This window comes from Alligator mississippiensis, chromosome 4 (assembly GCF_030867095.1).
Source record: "Alligator mississippiensis isolate rAllMis1 chromosome 4, rAllMis1, whole genome shotgun sequence".
Classification (NCBI taxonomy): Eukaryota; Metazoa; Chordata; order Crocodylia; family Alligatoridae; genus Alligator; species Alligator mississippiensis.
The window spans coordinates 34,569,787-34,586,591 of NC_081827.1; the positions used below are offsets into that span (position 1 = coordinate 34,569,787).

General features: G+C 41.9%; 1 long non-coding RNA gene across 1 annotated transcript; it reads right to left on the reverse strand.

Annotated features, from left to right (window-relative positions):
- Positions 1–646: 646 nt before the first annotated feature.
- LOC132249810 (uncharacterized) lies at positions 647–16,379 on the reverse strand. Its single transcript, XR_009461309.1, has 3 exons — positions 16,342–16,379; positions 2,046–2,120; positions 647–716 (listed from the first exon to the last, which is right to left on the reverse strand). It is a non-coding gene; the product is annotated as an uncharacterized LOC132249810 (long non-coding RNA).
- Positions 16,380–16,805: the final 426 nt, after the last annotated feature.

Sequence of the window (16,805 nt, forward strand, 5' to 3'; positions counted from 1 at the left end):
CCAAGCCCCACACACTGGAGGGCTGGGACCTGGGGGGTGGGGGACAGTGGGTCGATAACCACTGAGATAGGGCATATGTGGTTCTATGGGATGTTTGACAGCATGGAAAGGAGTTGGGCCTAAGTTCCAGTTCAAACCGTTGTTCCCATGATATAGAAAGTTCCCCCTGCATTGCTACTTGCCCGTTTTATCTAATGAAAATTTAAGGGACAGTGGCTTAACTTCAAAAGGAGTTCTGTAGAAATGTCTGGGTAATTGCTAACCTTTTCTGTGGTAATTAGAACACTGTGTTGGGAAGTGAGAAAAATTCTACTTTAAACCCTGGTTGGGAAAGAGAGAACTAAAACCGAGCTCTCTAGTTTGTTGTTTGTAAATGTCTTTAGTCCCTCAGATACTAGAGCTAAAACATGAGATGGCTTTTCTCTGTCACTTTTCCTGGTATTTCCATTCAGGTGTGCATGTACATTACTAACCACCATGTAATCTACTTGCACGGATGTATATATCCAAAGTGTAATATGGGGACCAGAATGCCCAGGTAGATGTCTAGAAAACCACAATTAAAATGTGTAAAATGAAATAGAATTCCAGTCTTTGTGAGTAGAAAGAATGTATAAATTATATGAATTTAAGTGCTCACCACTTTTTTCTTAAACTAGTCCAATTTTAATGGGCTTGATGTAGGGTGCAAATTAAGCCAGAGTCTGCTCCGTAGACTAAAAAAAAAAAAAGAAAAAAGAAAGAAAGAATCCTAATAGGACATAGAAAGGATGAACTTTTAGCATTATTACATACAAATAATATATTAATATCCATTTTATTTAAATAATGCTTTTGCCAACTTAATATTTTAGACATTTATACTAAGCAAAAATAACTATATTTCCCAATGCCTAAACAACTGGCCTTGGTGGAGCGTAAATAGATTTACATTGTTTGACACTGCATTTGTCTGCTTTTGTCACAGGTATATCAAGGATTTCAGAATAATACTCAGAAATATCCACTTCTATGAAAAAAATAAATTTTAAGACTTCCTTTTAAATGTTTACAGTACATCAAGAGAGTTTCTTTTTCTGATAATCTGGAGAAAATTAATTTAGATTTTTATAAAGTGTTTTTGAAATGTTAATAAACTATAATAAGATGGATATATGCTAACAATTAATGCTTTCTTAAGATGAATCATTACTAAACACTTTAAGTTACCAATTTATACATCCAAGATAAACTTATTTTTATTCATACTCATGAGAAATCTCATGGACTGAGGCAATAATTATAGACTATGCTCTGGTAATTGTAAATCTGATTATTCATTCAAGTCTGAATTCACTTTCTTAAGTACATATGAAAGGGAAAAAAAATCAAGGTAACACAAATCAACAGAAAATCAACTAAAAAAATTTCTTAAATGTATCCAAAAGCAGAGCAACAAGGCAGAGGTTTAAGGCAGTTTTCAAAATAGTGCTGAAGTCTTACAGCATATTTCACTTTAACTTGCAGGCAAAGTTGCAATATTTCATTTCTATTCCCTAAGTATAGAATGGAATAATTTGTTAATTGTGAGCCTTGCTTATAGGTTTGCTTGCATTGTTTATAATTCTTCATAGCCTAGAACTATAGATAATTCTAGTAGAACTGTGTCCTGGATAAAATTAAGTGTATTAGAAACACTTGGATAGCTTCATGGATTTTCCTTTGATGACCTGCTTAACAACCTCACCAGTAGTAATTGAAATATAATATTCTCCAAAAATCTACCGGAAACATCTCTAATTTTCTTTAATTTAATTGGCGAATAGGCGAACCTCTTCTTATACTGTTGTGCATTACAGAGGCATTCTATTTATATCTTCTTGATCACAGACTGAATCTACTGAAATGATCAATGTTTCTTCTGATCTCTCTATGAGAGTGATTTGTATTCCCTTTGAAATAAGAGCTAAAGGAAAGACAAGAAAAACTACCACTTCACAGTCTTTATTGCCCTCCCTGCCCCAACACACATATCAAAGAAGATATTTCACCACAGGATCACATACTTGTCATAGGTGCGACTGGTAAAAAGCCACAAGGGCTCTGTCAGGAATCTTTGCAAGCTGGAAGGACTTTAATGCCTAGAGACAGGAAAGAATTAAAATGAAAGAGATAAAATAGCATGGGACTACTATGTATAATGTGTAGTACATATACTGAGGATCAATGTGAAGTGGATTACTCTTAGAGACAAACCCTAGGAGGACTTCAGATACCTCCCATCTTGGGCATATTATATTCCAGGTGAAAGCACAGTGAAGTATAACAGCACATGTAGAAAGCATATTGATACAATAACAACAATTTATGATGTCAAATTGACCATCACAGATTGGGAAAAATCTAGCCTGGGACAGGGCTACATGTGACGCTTTGTGAGAGAATGTACAACTTACTTTGAAGAAAACTGTCTCCCCTGGAGGCACAAAAATAACAGAAGTGGAAGGAAAGGAAACAAGACCAAGAAATCCATAGTTCGACCCCACCCCGCTTTTAACCACCACCTGTGGTAACCTCCAGAGAGTTTGAGGCTCTAGGATTGACCTTCATAGCCATCAACAAACTCATCAATAACCCTTTACTTGATCTGTGGGAGTGATCATCCTTGATCACGAGGGATCACCACTGATGATAACGAAAAGAACAGCATCAGTAGTAAAGAAAGGCAGAGGATTTAGCCAGGTATTTTTTTTTCTCTAACATTAATGGAAGAAATGTAAGTAATCCACTTTGTGTTTTAAAAAAATATAAATACTATCAAACAAACATGCATTTGGCCAGTACAATTTGACAACATTTAAATAGTTAATATATAGCCCAAATGACTACCTGAGATATTGGATGTGTTCCTTATTCCAAGCATGGAGAAAAAAACTAAATATCGGATAATACTTGTTGGACACTCAAGTGAAACTTCCTAAAGCAGGCTCCTGACACTGATAGTAAGCTGTTTTATGACAGCTGCCTAAGCTAGACCTTGAAAACATCAGTGATAGTAGTAGACTACCAGATCTTTTCCAGAGGACACCCTCCAGCAGATAGGGGTTAAAAAACCTTACAATTTAAATATAAAAGAACAGACAACAGGCTAGAGAAAGATATATAGAAGAGTACAAAGAAAAAGTGAGAAAATATTTGTCAGCATGATAAGCAATGGTTCCAGTTGAAGTTATCACCTTTTCTGTAAGTGTCACAAAAAAGGTTTAAGAAGAGGTGAATAAGCATAATGAGATAGTTTTACAAATATTTATAGTGTTCTTCCCAAGCATGAGGACAGTATTAGATGCTTGTTGGAAAATGTAACAAGTAGATGATGGATACTGGCATGCTGAGCTGATCCAAGGTGTGAGTTGTCATTTTGGAAGTGAAGTAGAAGTTGCAGAGTGAAAGTGAACTAGCTTGTTTGATATAATAAGAAACTAGAAGCAAATAGTATTTTGCAAAGAGATGGAAGGTGTGTTTAAAGCAATAGGCTAAGGGAGTGATTTTTCAGTAGCATTGTAAGTAGATATAACTGGGGAAAGATCAGTGTTTGTCAAAAGCACAGAAAGGGATGTTGCAGTAACAGAACTAACTACAAGATGATGAAAGCTTCAATTGTGCAGATGGATATGAAAGCCCATGTCCTAGCAACATCATTCAGAAAGAATCAGCATTATCTAAATTTATGTTGGAGGTGAGAAGTACGAATGAGCAAATTGGGGAATAATTCATTCACTGGAAAATGTGGTTTCAAATGACCCAAACTGTTTAAAAAAAATAGAGGTTATATTCAATACAGTTTTTGTCAAATAAAGTTAGAAATTAGAGGAATATTGAACTAAAGTATTTCAATTTCTCAAACTATATATACATGAAACTTTGGCACTAGTCACAACAATAGATGTATAGTAGTGATGATATCTCTAGAATCCAGTGGTGACATAACTCACCTGAAGCATGTTTCATCCATGTTCAAAGCAGGGACTTGAGATGTGGTCCCATTAATATTAATTAGGACAGGGAGAAGGTATGTAACTTTGTCATTACTAGGCCTGTGTGAATAGGGAAGTATTCAATTCGGATTTGGATTCAGCAGGTTCAGAAGACAGTGATTTGATCCAGAGATTCAGATCACTGTCCCAAATCGAATCAGCCAAATCGGCTTCAGGAGATTCAGGGCTGATTCAGAGAAATTCGGCCATAGACTATAATGGGAATTGCTAAAATACATATAAATTTGTCATTTTTTGGCAGATTTGGATGAAAACAGCAGGAATGGTAGCCCCTTCTGAGGGCATGAAACCTGCCAAGTTTCAACGAGATAAATACATACGTTTCTGGGAAACTGCCCTTCAAACTATTGAAAGCAAAACTCATGTTGTGTGTGTGTTAAGGCAGATTTAGATGAAAACAGCAAGGATGGTAGCCCCTTCTGAGGGCACGAGGCCTGCCAAGCATCAAGGAGATAGGTGCAAGGGTTTCTGGGAAACTGCACCTCAGGCTGCTGACAAGCAAAACTCATGATGTGTGACTTTGTGAGTGTGTTAAGACACAGTGGGATGAAACCTGCAGGGATGGTAGCCCATGTTCTCATGCTCACAACTTCACTGCAATCAGTAATTCTCAGGCCTCTTAAAGATCTTACAGGTCTGGGCTTTCCCCAGCTGGGACTGTACAGTGGCTGGAGGTTATCAGGTGCCTCCTGCTCCTACCTGTCTTTTACCAGGGAGGTTTGTGGTCCTGGCATTTCCTGGGGCTGCTGTACCACTGCCAGTCCCACCTAGGCCTTCCTACCCTGTCAGGGTGCAGGATGATATGGGGCCTCTTCCTTCCCATATAGCCCCAGCCCTTATACCTGCAAGTTCTTCCTGGCACAGGAGCTCAGCAGGAAGATTTTCTTCCCCTGCTGGGTGGTGAGAAACTAAACTGCCACCTCCAGCTCTGAGAGTGGGGCATTAAATCTCCACCCTGTCCTGCCACATGCATTGCCCCTTGTGAAGGCATGATGGAGGCCTGCCAGGTTTCAGGCAGAGTGGTGTAGGGGATTCTGTGAAACTGCACCTCAAACTGCTGAAAACAAAACTCATGTCACTTGTGTGTGTTAAGCAGTGTGGGTTGTAGCCATGTTGGTCCACGGACATAGCCCAGACAAGGTTCTTAGGGTCAATCTGACATCTTTTATTAGACCAACGGAATAGTTGGAGAATTTTTTGTTTGCAAGTTTTTGGGTTTAAAACCCTTCATCAGGCTGAGGAAGCATCTAGTTGGTGTGTGTGTGCTCTTCCTGGATGGAAAGAATAGTAAAGAAACCAGAGGCTGGCTTGCAATGCAGGCAAGAAAGCCAGTCAGTGAAAATGGAAATGGAGGAGTCAGGGGGTGAGAGAGACAGGTTGGGGTAGTGGGGAAGGGGGATATAGTAGGTAGAAGTAGAGTGGTACCTACTGCTACTGGGGGAGTCAGATGTTAAGCCGTTTGTAGTGTGTCATAAATCCAATGTCTATATTCAGTCCATGAGTTTCTGTATCTAGGAGGTTGATGAAGTGAAGTTCATAGGCCTGTTTGTGAAAAGTGGTTTGTAATAGAAAGCCACCCATGAGGTGGCCTTGGTGTTGCTCCACCAGCCTTTCCAGCATCAGGTATGTGGAATTTCATTGAGTCTCCATATCCTGCATGATTTTGTGCTGCGAGAAGTTCAGCTCTACCTGTTTTTCCCACAGCACCTTTCCCTGCTTGATGCTGGAGTGGAAGTAGTTCACCACCTTCAAGCATTTTGAAGTCAGCTGGGTCATAGTGATGGTGCCATCACTCGTGTGGTTTGAACATTGAGGGTAGGCTGGGCGACAGCGGCCATGAGTCCATCAGGTTTTAATGCTACTTTTTTTAATGAAACATCATTGGTACTCACTTCTATTTAAAATGTCCCAACTTTCAAGAAAGAGATAGTGTTGGAACAAATGTCAGTCAGTGTGGGATAGTGTTGGAACAAATAACATTCTTAGTCAGAATGCCACACTGTCGTCATGCTTTCTTTAACACAAATTGAATTGCTGGCTACAAATGACCAACTCCCAGGATCCTTAAAATTCTTGTTTATTTGATGGAATGTGAAAAATTAATTAAGTAAAAAACCATAAATGCAAACCTTCAAATAATGAGGAGTACTGTCTCTTAAATACCCCCCTGCCTGCCCCTTTCCCCACACGTAGCAGCTGTAAGAGAGCACCAATGTCAGGTATACATATCCTATGCATTGGAGTTTGCCGTTGATGGCCAGTCAAGGTTTCCTAAAAGAGGTGCTGTTTCCAGAAGGGGGCCGCCAGCTAGTCCTTCTGGCTGGACAGGTAGAGTGCTGGTCAGGTCAAGAGGGTGCCACCAAGGGTCACTCTATACTGCTTCTTATCTTCTTCTGGCAGACTTCTGTGCTCCCCCCAGTTTTCCCCAATCCAGGGGTCTCTTACCCTTGTGGGACATCCCCTGGGCAGCCGCCAGGGGACAGCTGTCAGCCTCTAGGCTCACATCCTTTGGTACATGTAGTTTCGAGTGTCCATTGGTGATTTTGATTAATTTAGTTTTTGGCATTGCCTGAGCTCTAAAAATGGCTGATCGGAAGGTATTCAGTCCCAATAGCCGGTTTCCAGAGTTGATTAACTCAAACCGGGCCTTCTGTTCCTTTAAGAACGAAGTTTTAGGGAGTTCCCGGCTCTGTATTGATCCTTTCCTCTTGTTAGTCTGTGGTTTCCTAGGTGTGAATCCTTGCTGTTAACTTGTTATTGTAGCTGTACTGTCCTTACACAATCACTCACTCACTCCCATTCATACAGAGATCAGCCTGATATAGAGAGACAGTAGTTCAATTTCCACCCTTTCTACTATTGTTACAGGGTACAACTTACTTCTAAGTAAATATATTTGTTACAAGGTTGAAAGCATAAAATATAAAAGGTGAAATGCCATGGCACATACAATAGATAGAATACCAAATACAATGAGGGGAAAAATAAAAATTCAAAATACCACACTATATATAAGACCTTATCAAATGTGATTTCATAAAGCATCAATTTTACAAAATATCTAAATAATTCCATATCCTTATTCTTATAGTGAAAAGAAAGAAAAGAAGGCAGGAAGGAAGAAAAGGAGAAGAAAGAGAAATACCCCAAGAATGGCCTGGCAGTGCAGGCAAGAAGCCTTTGCTAAGGGGGTGGGGCGGGAGGCTTTATTGTATTGGGGCAGGCAAAAAGGGGGCTTCTTGTTACAGAATAAGCTTTCCAACTCGTATGATTTGAAATGTCTTCAGTTCTACAAAGGATGACCAAGATTAAAATTAAAAAAAAAAAGTCTTTGTTTAAACCTATGGCTAAAATCATTCTAAGAAATATATATTTTAATGGGCACTGCAATAACTACTGAACATTAAGTAATGCAACCCAATTTACCTAAGCTAATTAGAGTATGGTATTGCTCTCTGCTGCTGAAATAATAGGAGTCAATTGATATAATACTATATTTTAATTAAGTTGAGGTTAAAAGCTCTGGAAGCTATCTTTGAGTAACTGACAATATTACAGACCTCAGAGGCCACAGCGAACTCCCTACATGTATCCAGGCTGCAAATTCCACTATCATTTGGGATAATAACTTAATAAGGCTAAAGGCCATTGTCTACTTTCTACTCTGCCTCCTATTTATCACATTAAATGTCATTAGGTTTATCAACAATATTTAAAAGCACTAACAACATTTATTCAGCGAAAAGGATTTTACGATTCAGTATAGGAAATGCAGAAGTTTAAATAATAAACATGTTTTTAAAAACTGTTTGTCTCTAATATTTAAAGCCTATGAGGAAGTTTAGAAACAATAAGCTATCCAAAACTCAACTCCAAACCTCAATGTAAACATGTATGAGACATGTAGTGTACTGAAAAGGGTTTATACAATTATCTCTTTCCTATGAATTCCAGCCATCCAGTAGATTTCCATCCATACTGTAGTCTAAGAAAGTCTGGACATTTTAGCAGCACTGGATGAAATCTTGTTTTAGTTCTTCTCTTGGACTAGGAATATCTCATTTAGCACTTTTTAGGGAATGATTCAAAAGGGGAGTAAGTCACTTACAGGTGCCACTATAGGGTACTCACCTCTACAGGCCTACTAGCTCCTATACTCTCTAATCTCTCACCTATTCAGTAGTTTTTCCTGCCACATCTTTGATGTTAATATTAGTAGTGAAGGATGCACAGAGGGCAAGACATGCTTTTGAAGAAGTGGGCCCTATTTCATTCAAGGCTCCCCCTTGGCCTTATCTTAAATTTTACTCTGATTGAACCCTCTAGTTTGGGGCTCACTTTTCAGGGCTGCAAGCTCCTGGCTCAGCTCCAGTCATTCTCCATGACCTCAGGTTCCAGCACCTGCAATCTGCTACATAGGCAGCTAGGGGTCTGGAGGTCTATTCTTCTCCTGCCATCTCCTGTCTTATAGTCAAGGCAAGCTTGGCCTCCTGTGACCACCAAACATATTTCACCCATCTGGCTTTACAGTCCAGGCAAGCTCAGCCTCATCTGGTCACAGAACAGAGTCTTATACTTATCCTTTGTTCACCCAGTGAAATTTCAAGTTTGGGGTGTCCCCCAGTCACTCCCTACAACCCAACCTTCTGGGGGGGTTGGGGAATGAAAACCACAACATTCAAGCACTAGTCCAAGTTCAAAAGAATATCCTACATGGGATTTGCCATACCCCTTGGTGGTGGGCTCCAAGTAGAAAAGAAAGCAAAACAGAAAGTGCTTTTTTAGCTTGCTTCCTATACAGGCTCCTCTTCACTTGGGGCTGCCTCTTGAGTCCTGTCTCCGAAGTGTGGACTCCAGTCTTCACACTTCCCAGAGAAGGTTCCATTGACAATGGCTGGCTTCCAAAGTCAAACTGACTGCCCTGGCCTGAGACTTGGGCTTATACAGGGCTCCCTGGGTCATGTGACCCCTCTACTTCCCCCCTGGATCATCAGGCTCTGCCTGTACCTGGACCCGACTGCCAGTTTGTTTCAGGTTCCTCTGCCTGTGAGTTTGCTTTTGAGGCACCACTGGGGCACAAGAAGAAAAGACATGGAGATGAGGTTGAAGGAAGTAAGAGGGAAAGAGGGAAGCAGAACCTCGTAACCAGGAAACTAGGGGAAAATTATCTCTACCAGGGAAAGGATACACTGACAAACACAAAAATGGTAACAGAGGAAAAGGTGAAGGGGATGAGAGTGAAGGAGAGGAAAAGGGCCAAGTACCCTTGGATACCCTTTCCACTCTAGTAATGGGGTAGGGACCCCATTACAAGAAGACTGAGTTTGAGAGATGAATAACGTCAGTTACATATACATTTCAAGAGGGCAAAGATACTCAGGTTACAGTAAGATGGTCCTACATGAACTTATTAGAGCTCCACATTTAAAAAAAAAAAAAATCTAGAATACAATCTGAATATATAAAGACACCAAGCACTTTTAGAGAACCCCACATGATCTCTCACCTTTTTATATTGACAACCATTGGGCCTAATCAGACACCCACTGAATTCAATGAATACATTTCTATCAAACCTAGTATTAGTAGAAAAGTCATTAAATTAAATACGTAGGTTATACTTTTAGAACAATTGAAATATTTGTTCACACACCAACAACCGGCATAAATTCATTGTGGGAGGCAGGACTAGATCATATTAGTATGAAAATTCTTTGACAGTAAGCAAATTCCCTGATATACATCTTGCTTAAATGTCAGTTCATATCAATGGATATGCATCTGCTATTGCAAGCATTGGCATTTTCTTTGCAGAAAATTAGGGGTAAATGTAACATTGATGGTGCCCTCTACACGTCCATTAATGCACTGTAATTACGACACATTAAGTTTAGTATCTGTAATGACAGGTATTAACTTGATGCGCCGTAATCAACGCTGCTGCGCATTAGCACAGATTAACACTTTTTTAGTGACGTTAAATGTGCATTTGAGTAAATCTACTGCTTATTAGCACAGGCTTTGCCTGCCGCGCTAATGTGCAAATTTAATCTAATATGCTTGAAGTGCCTTGTGCAGACATGCCCAGAGAGACTTTCACATGTATCTCTTAAAATGTTAGACTATGAAATTCTGTCCTACTTGTGACCATTAGTAAGATGTATTAGGATATAATATTCCAGATGTGATCCAATATTACACTCTGCCATCTACCTTACACTATAGAATTATTTTAAATATAAAAATAATTCAGGAAGGGGGGGAAATAATCAGACAAACAAGTCTCTTGAGTCTTGTAAAATTATGGCTCTTGCAAGCCAGGTGAGCTTTAAGTATTTTACTCTCTAATGCAGACAAGTCAAGTAGCAGCATCCTGGGGCTTGCTCCTTTAGCAATTGTGTATTTCATAGGGTTGGGGGAGAGGGAAGAGGTTAGGTAATGATTTAAACATTCACTTTTTGATTTGTCTGTCATCTATAAACAGAGTTAACCAAAAAGGTAACAAACAGTTACTGTCAGATGTCACTTGTGTGAAGCAATTCAGCCAAAGCAAGAGAAAGTTCTGTGGAGAACTTCTGACAAGTTACATACATTCTTCAAAGACTTCTGGTGAAATTAATGACCTTCAAGTAATTCAACACAATTGGAAGCCCATTGTAGTGGAACACCTGAATTCTCTTTAAGCAATTTAGCAGATAATATTTTTATATGCTGCAATCATTTTTAAAGCTTTTCAGCATTTTCACTAAGAAGGACTATTAATTGTATGTTGTTGTCAGCAGAAAATGTTATTTGAATATAAAGAATACATTTTATTTTCTGCTTGCTAAGAAAAAAAAAGATTGCTTAGGTGGATGGCCCAACAATTAATTCAAATACATTTAGGGTAAACTGAACAAACAGTATTGATGCTCTTCCATTTACTTTATTCCTTTATCCAAATGCAGCATAAGAATCCTAAATTGCTGTCAGAGGAATTTAAGTTTTAGTTCCTTGCATATTATCAGTAACTCCATCTATGTGCTAGTTTCAACCTGGACATTAGTAAAACTGACAAAAAAGTCAGACTGAAAAGAAATTGGAGGGGGGGAGGGCGGGGCGGGGCATAAAAATATATGCCAAAACTAACAAATTTACCTTAATATTCACCCCTGTAGAAAACCTTTACAACTTTCAGAGAACTCATTAAAGTTATTTGAGGAAATCTAAGGTATTTGCAGGCTATAAATAAACATTATTGTTCTGTGAAGATTCCTATATGTCCAAATATGATAACTCAGCAATGAATTTAAACTTATTTAGCTATTAGACTACTCTCAAATTACTAATGGTCCTTTCCAAAAACCTGAACAGCTCTCATAGCTTAGTCACCAAGCTCTTAAACCATGTGGTTGGGGTGAGCCCACAAGTGGGTCTAGAAGTTAGCAAAGAGAATTATCTATCCATAACAGAGTTAGTTTCTCTTCCCTGTTTCAGAGCAAAGCATGTATAATCACCATGTATGCTCCCAAGTCTGGGGCATGGTCATGCAAAAAGAGTACCTACAATTGAAGATGCAGAAGATGAAAAAAGATAAAGAAAAGTAAACTGTACAAGAAGCATGAACAACTTGGAGTGTACAGACAATGGAGCCTACCTAGGTCCTGTATCAACTGGTTTAGCAGCTCTGTGGAACAGAGGGTCACTGAAAGCACAGACTTATTCTACTGTGCATTAGTGTGTCACGGTGAATGCTAATGTGTAAATGTGCAGTAGAATTAGTCTACTGCACATTAGCATCACGTAAAAGACATGCACTGGTGCTACTGTGAAGTAGCGCTGATTACAGCACTTTAAGGTTAGTACAGGTTATTATAGGCACTAACCTTAATGAGCCATAATTATAGCACATTAATGTACATGTAGACATCCACAAAGAGTAGAGATTCAACTCTCAAGAGACTGTAGTGTTGGCACTTAAGGCACTTATACACATGCTTCAGGTTGGACACTTTAATTAGAGCAGCTCTGAGAGCCACTCTAAAGCGTCCAAAGCGTCTTCTGTATCAGCATTTCTGCAGTTCAAAATTGTGGCGGGGGAGCATTATTTAAATCTCATTAAATGAGCTTTAAAGTGTCCCAGCTGCCATTCTGAAGTGCAGGGATGCTGATATACAATATGCAGGAGGCGGCTGGATTTAGTAATTGCCATGTTCCAGCAGACTAAATTAACTGAGTTTGCTCTGAAGTGCTGGAATTTCAGCACAACAGAGAAGCCTCTCTGATCATGTATAGGCACCCTTAGTTATTTAGGTGTATTGCCTGTGAAACTGATTTTTTTATGTTGCCAAAGGCGTGTGATATTAGACAAAGACTGAGGAAATTTGACTGGTGACCCAACCAAAACTAGAGAGGTTTTTGAGATCTTGAATGAAACTTATTTTTAAAAAGCAATTTTCTAAAGGCCTCTTTATATTTGTTGAGCAATAAAGTCAGCAATGATATATATTGTAAAACTTTTTTGCAGTTAATGGGGCCATTTATAGTAAACAATCTGACATTAGCTTTGATCTCTTTAATAACTTGTGTCCTACGTGTGCTTGTTAGAGTTATTTCTATAGGGAGGCAAGAATGTCTTAAACCCCTGTTGTTAAATGTGGACATATGGTCAAAATAAGACTCTTACAGAAACATAATATCAGGCCTCCAAAGGGTTACACTTTAAAAAAAGAAATCCCAAGTATGTAAAACAAAATAAATGAGAAAAACATTAAAACTTACACTACAATGAGCTAGAACAAGTCATTGCCCAAGGCAATTGAAAGCTGATTGGTGATGTCATGATGACAAATGAATGCTCATTTTGAATTCTGTCTGCTAAGTAATTAGCAATGTCATCAATATCATTACTAGCTCTTCACTCAACTTCATTCGCAAGCTGTGCTCATTCCTCATCTTTCAACTTTTCCCTTTTGCTACTCAGCCAAAGATTCTGGACCTAAGATGGGCCCTTTCTCTAGTAGCTACCCAAGGGAACAACACGAAGTGGTTGCTAGGCAAAAGTGATCTTTAGCTAAATGTCGAGTAACATTTCATTGGTAGCTTCATATTTTGAACAGCTGTAGTTACTGCCTGCATTTCTAAAGGATAATCCGAGTATACACCAAATGACAACAGGACAGGAGAGCAACGTGCTTACAATATTCTCATGCTGAACTCTCATTTTCACTACTACAGATCTTTAGTTATATAACAACAATGAATATCAAACCAGTTTTATGTCAGTAGGATGTTCCAGAATTGACACAGTTCCACAAAAGGACCCAAGTACCTAACAGCAATTTTAGATGCCTAAAATGTATATTTGTATAATTCTGGAAATGTCTAAAGTCCAAAGATACCTAAATTTCTGCCATTAAAAGTACCAAGATGCCTAAATGACTGCCTCTGGGCATTCCCTAAAGTGTCTTAAATTCTGAACTATACAGCATTGTGAAGATTAACTCTAGCCTAAGCAGCATGAGGATTCACAAGCTAGATATTCTTCTGCCTTTCTATCCCAATTCCTCCTCTTGAAGTTCTTTGACCTTTACGAGAGAGTCTGTAGCATGAGTGTAACTTCTTTACTTTGTGGCTAGGACACCCTTTAATCCAGGGGTGAGCAACATATGGCCCGTGGGCCAGATCTGGCCCACCAGGCCATTCTATCCAGCCCACAGGACCCCTAAAAAAATAATATTTATCTGCCCCTGGCTGCCTGTCAAAGATGACAGGAGCCAGCAGCAGTAGGTCACAGGGGGACCTGGTGGCAGGACCCAGCAGCCTCAGCAGAAAGGCCAGCCTAGCCCAGCCCAGCCCCACCCCCAACCCCCTCCCTGGCCTGGGACCCTGGAGCTATTCCCCACTTCCCTATACCAGAGAGGGAAATTCAGATAAGAATGTGGAGAGAGACAGGGAGGGAGGCAGGGGAGGACTGTGGGCAATCACCCCAGTCCTTGAAGCCAGGCCTGGCAAGCTCCTGCTGAGTCCTGTGGTCCTGGCCATGCAGCTGGAAACCATGTGATGTTGGAGCATGGTGGCAGCAGGAAGGAAAGCAGGGACATGACAACACAGGCTGGCTACAAGTGGCAGCAGGTGGGCAGGTGCACAGGGTTCAGTGACAAATGTGCAAGATCATGGAGCCCACACCGGTGCCCTGGGGCCAGACTGGAGTGGCAGGAGCATGGGGTCCAGGCTGGCAGGGGCTGGCAGGGGCTCCATGGAGCCAGGCCAGTTCCCTGCTCTCCCTGCTGGTGCAGCCCAGCCTAGCTCCATAGAGCCCCTGCCAGCATGGGCCCCATGCTCCTGATGCCATGCCCTGGGCCCCCGCTGGCACTGGCCGTGGCCCCAGCACACCAGTGTGGGCCCTGCATTCCTACCCAGATGTTGTTGCACTCCTGGTTGCTCACTTGCTGCCACTCACCCTCCCCCACCCCCACCCGCCATCTGCTGCTGTTATTTCCCTTCTTTCCTTCTTGCCACCACATGCCCACCAGCCACTCTGGCACCACATGGTTCCCAACTGCATCACCAGATTGCAGGGCTCAGCAGGAGTCCCCATGATTTTCAGCTGGCTTTGTGCAGTGCCAGCCAGGCCAGGTCAGCTCCTGCTGTGTCCTAAGGTCTTGGCCATGCAGCTGTGATGTGCTGCTGGAGCGGCAAATGGAAGGGGGAGATGTGGAAGTGGCAGCAGTGGCAGATGGGAGGGGGAAGTGGTGGTGAGCAGGAGCACGGGGCCCACACCAGTGCCCTGGGTCTAAGAGCAGCAGGAGAGAGAGAGAGAGAGAGAGTCTACCATGCACACAAACACCCCACACCCCCTCACACCCCAGCCACCCTCTCCTTCTAAACATCACAACCTTCCCCAGCCACCCTTCTCCTACGCAATGACTTCCCCCCACAACCCCCATATCCACCAACACCCCACATATCCACACACATACCCACATGCTCCCCCACCCTGTTGGCTTAGAAATGGTATTTAAAAGTTTGCTTTTTGGGAATTGTCTAGATATAGATATATGCATTAGAATGGTTCAGGATGGGCAGCAGGGGTTAACTGATTTCTAAGAAGCCTGGGTCTTACATGCACATAATTTCTCATAGCCTGAGAATTGAGGGGGCATATACCATACTATTCCATAACACAGTCTGTCTGCCTTGAAGGCTGTGATCTTATCTAATACAACAAGGACACATAGTTTGGGAACAGAGGAAATATGTACCATACTGCCCATAACACAAGATAAAAGTGGCACCAGCTAAAAAGACCCTAGAGTAGGGGGGGCTGAGTCCCAGCTTTGGGGGAATAGACCAAATCAGGAGAAGGCCTGGAAGGCTACATGGATGTGTGACCACAGAGAGACAACCAACCAGTGATAGCCACAGATGAAGAGTCATCAGGAGGGAAAGAGAATACAAAAGCAGAGACTTGAGAGTAACAAAGGGTCCCTCCCTCCTCCTCCTCCCTGAGAGGGGTCCTGATCCCTGTCCCCTGGGAAGGGTCCCTGTAACAGGGGAGCTTCCTTGGGGCCGGTCTACCAATGGTCTGCCCACCTGTTCCTGGGCCAACCGCCCATCTCCTCTCCTGCCATGCCTTGAAGATATATAATTATGATCTTAATTAGGTGGGAGGCTGCCCATTTCTTGCCCTGCTGCCAGGGAGCACTATCTGCAGCTCCATTCCTCCCCTACAATGCAGCCCAAGTCTCACAGATGGCATCCATAGTTCTTAACATCACCAGCCCCACACTGGGCCCCACAATCCTTCAATCTAGACCCCAACCAGATCCCTCCAATCAGGCTGCCTACTCCACCTTCATTCAGGGCTGCCTACCTCCCTGAACTCTTCTCCCTCTTGGGTGTGGTCCCCCCAGGACCTTTGGCCACACAGGCCCTGGTCTCACCTCCAAGGACAGTCAGAAACCCCAGGCCCTCAGCTCTGGGCATCCCTTGCAGTGGGCCCCTGGCCCTTTTGACTGTTCTGGTTCTGGCCCCAGAACTTACCAGTCAAGGGTATTCTAAGTTAGGCTTCTGAGTCTATAGCCCACTCTCTAACCTGGGGCCACCTTCTTGGCACTTCTATGGGGTAACCCACCCAGTTGTGGGAGCTGGGGTCATTAAGGTACCTTGACACATCTTTCGCCAGGGTAGTAACTGGCCTGGAATTTCCTGCGGTCTCCCGCACCACTGAGAACCCCACCAGACCACCCACTCCCAGCAGGGTGCAGTTTTAGGTCATGCCAGGACCAGAAGCCTCCAAACCATCCCCTCAAGCTCCTGCCCTTACCTCCAGGATGTTGCATACAGCCTTGCAGCCAGGCAATGTTTCTGCCTGGCATGCCAGCAGCAAAATGCTCTGTTTATATAGGTGGCCAGAGATCTAAAATGGCCACTGCAATCAAGCACCTGCTACCTGCTTGGCTCAGCCCTTAAAGTGACAGGTACCAACAGTGCCCTGCTACAATCCCCCATGGACAGAGGGCACACCACCAACCTGTCTCATCCACCGCACTTGAGGGATGGTGGGGGCCTCAGTATACCACTTCCAGGCTGCTGACATGCTGACATCTGACACCTAAGAGAGAGCCTCAGAGTGAAGACTGCACCCTGGCTTGATGTACTTTGACTCTGATGACAACCCTAGGATTTGATAGCTATAGAATTGCTTGAATTGTTTGTATTGTTTCTTTTCTCTTATCACTGTGTATCAATACATTTGTCTGTTATCAAATGGAAAGGTCAGGGTTGGTC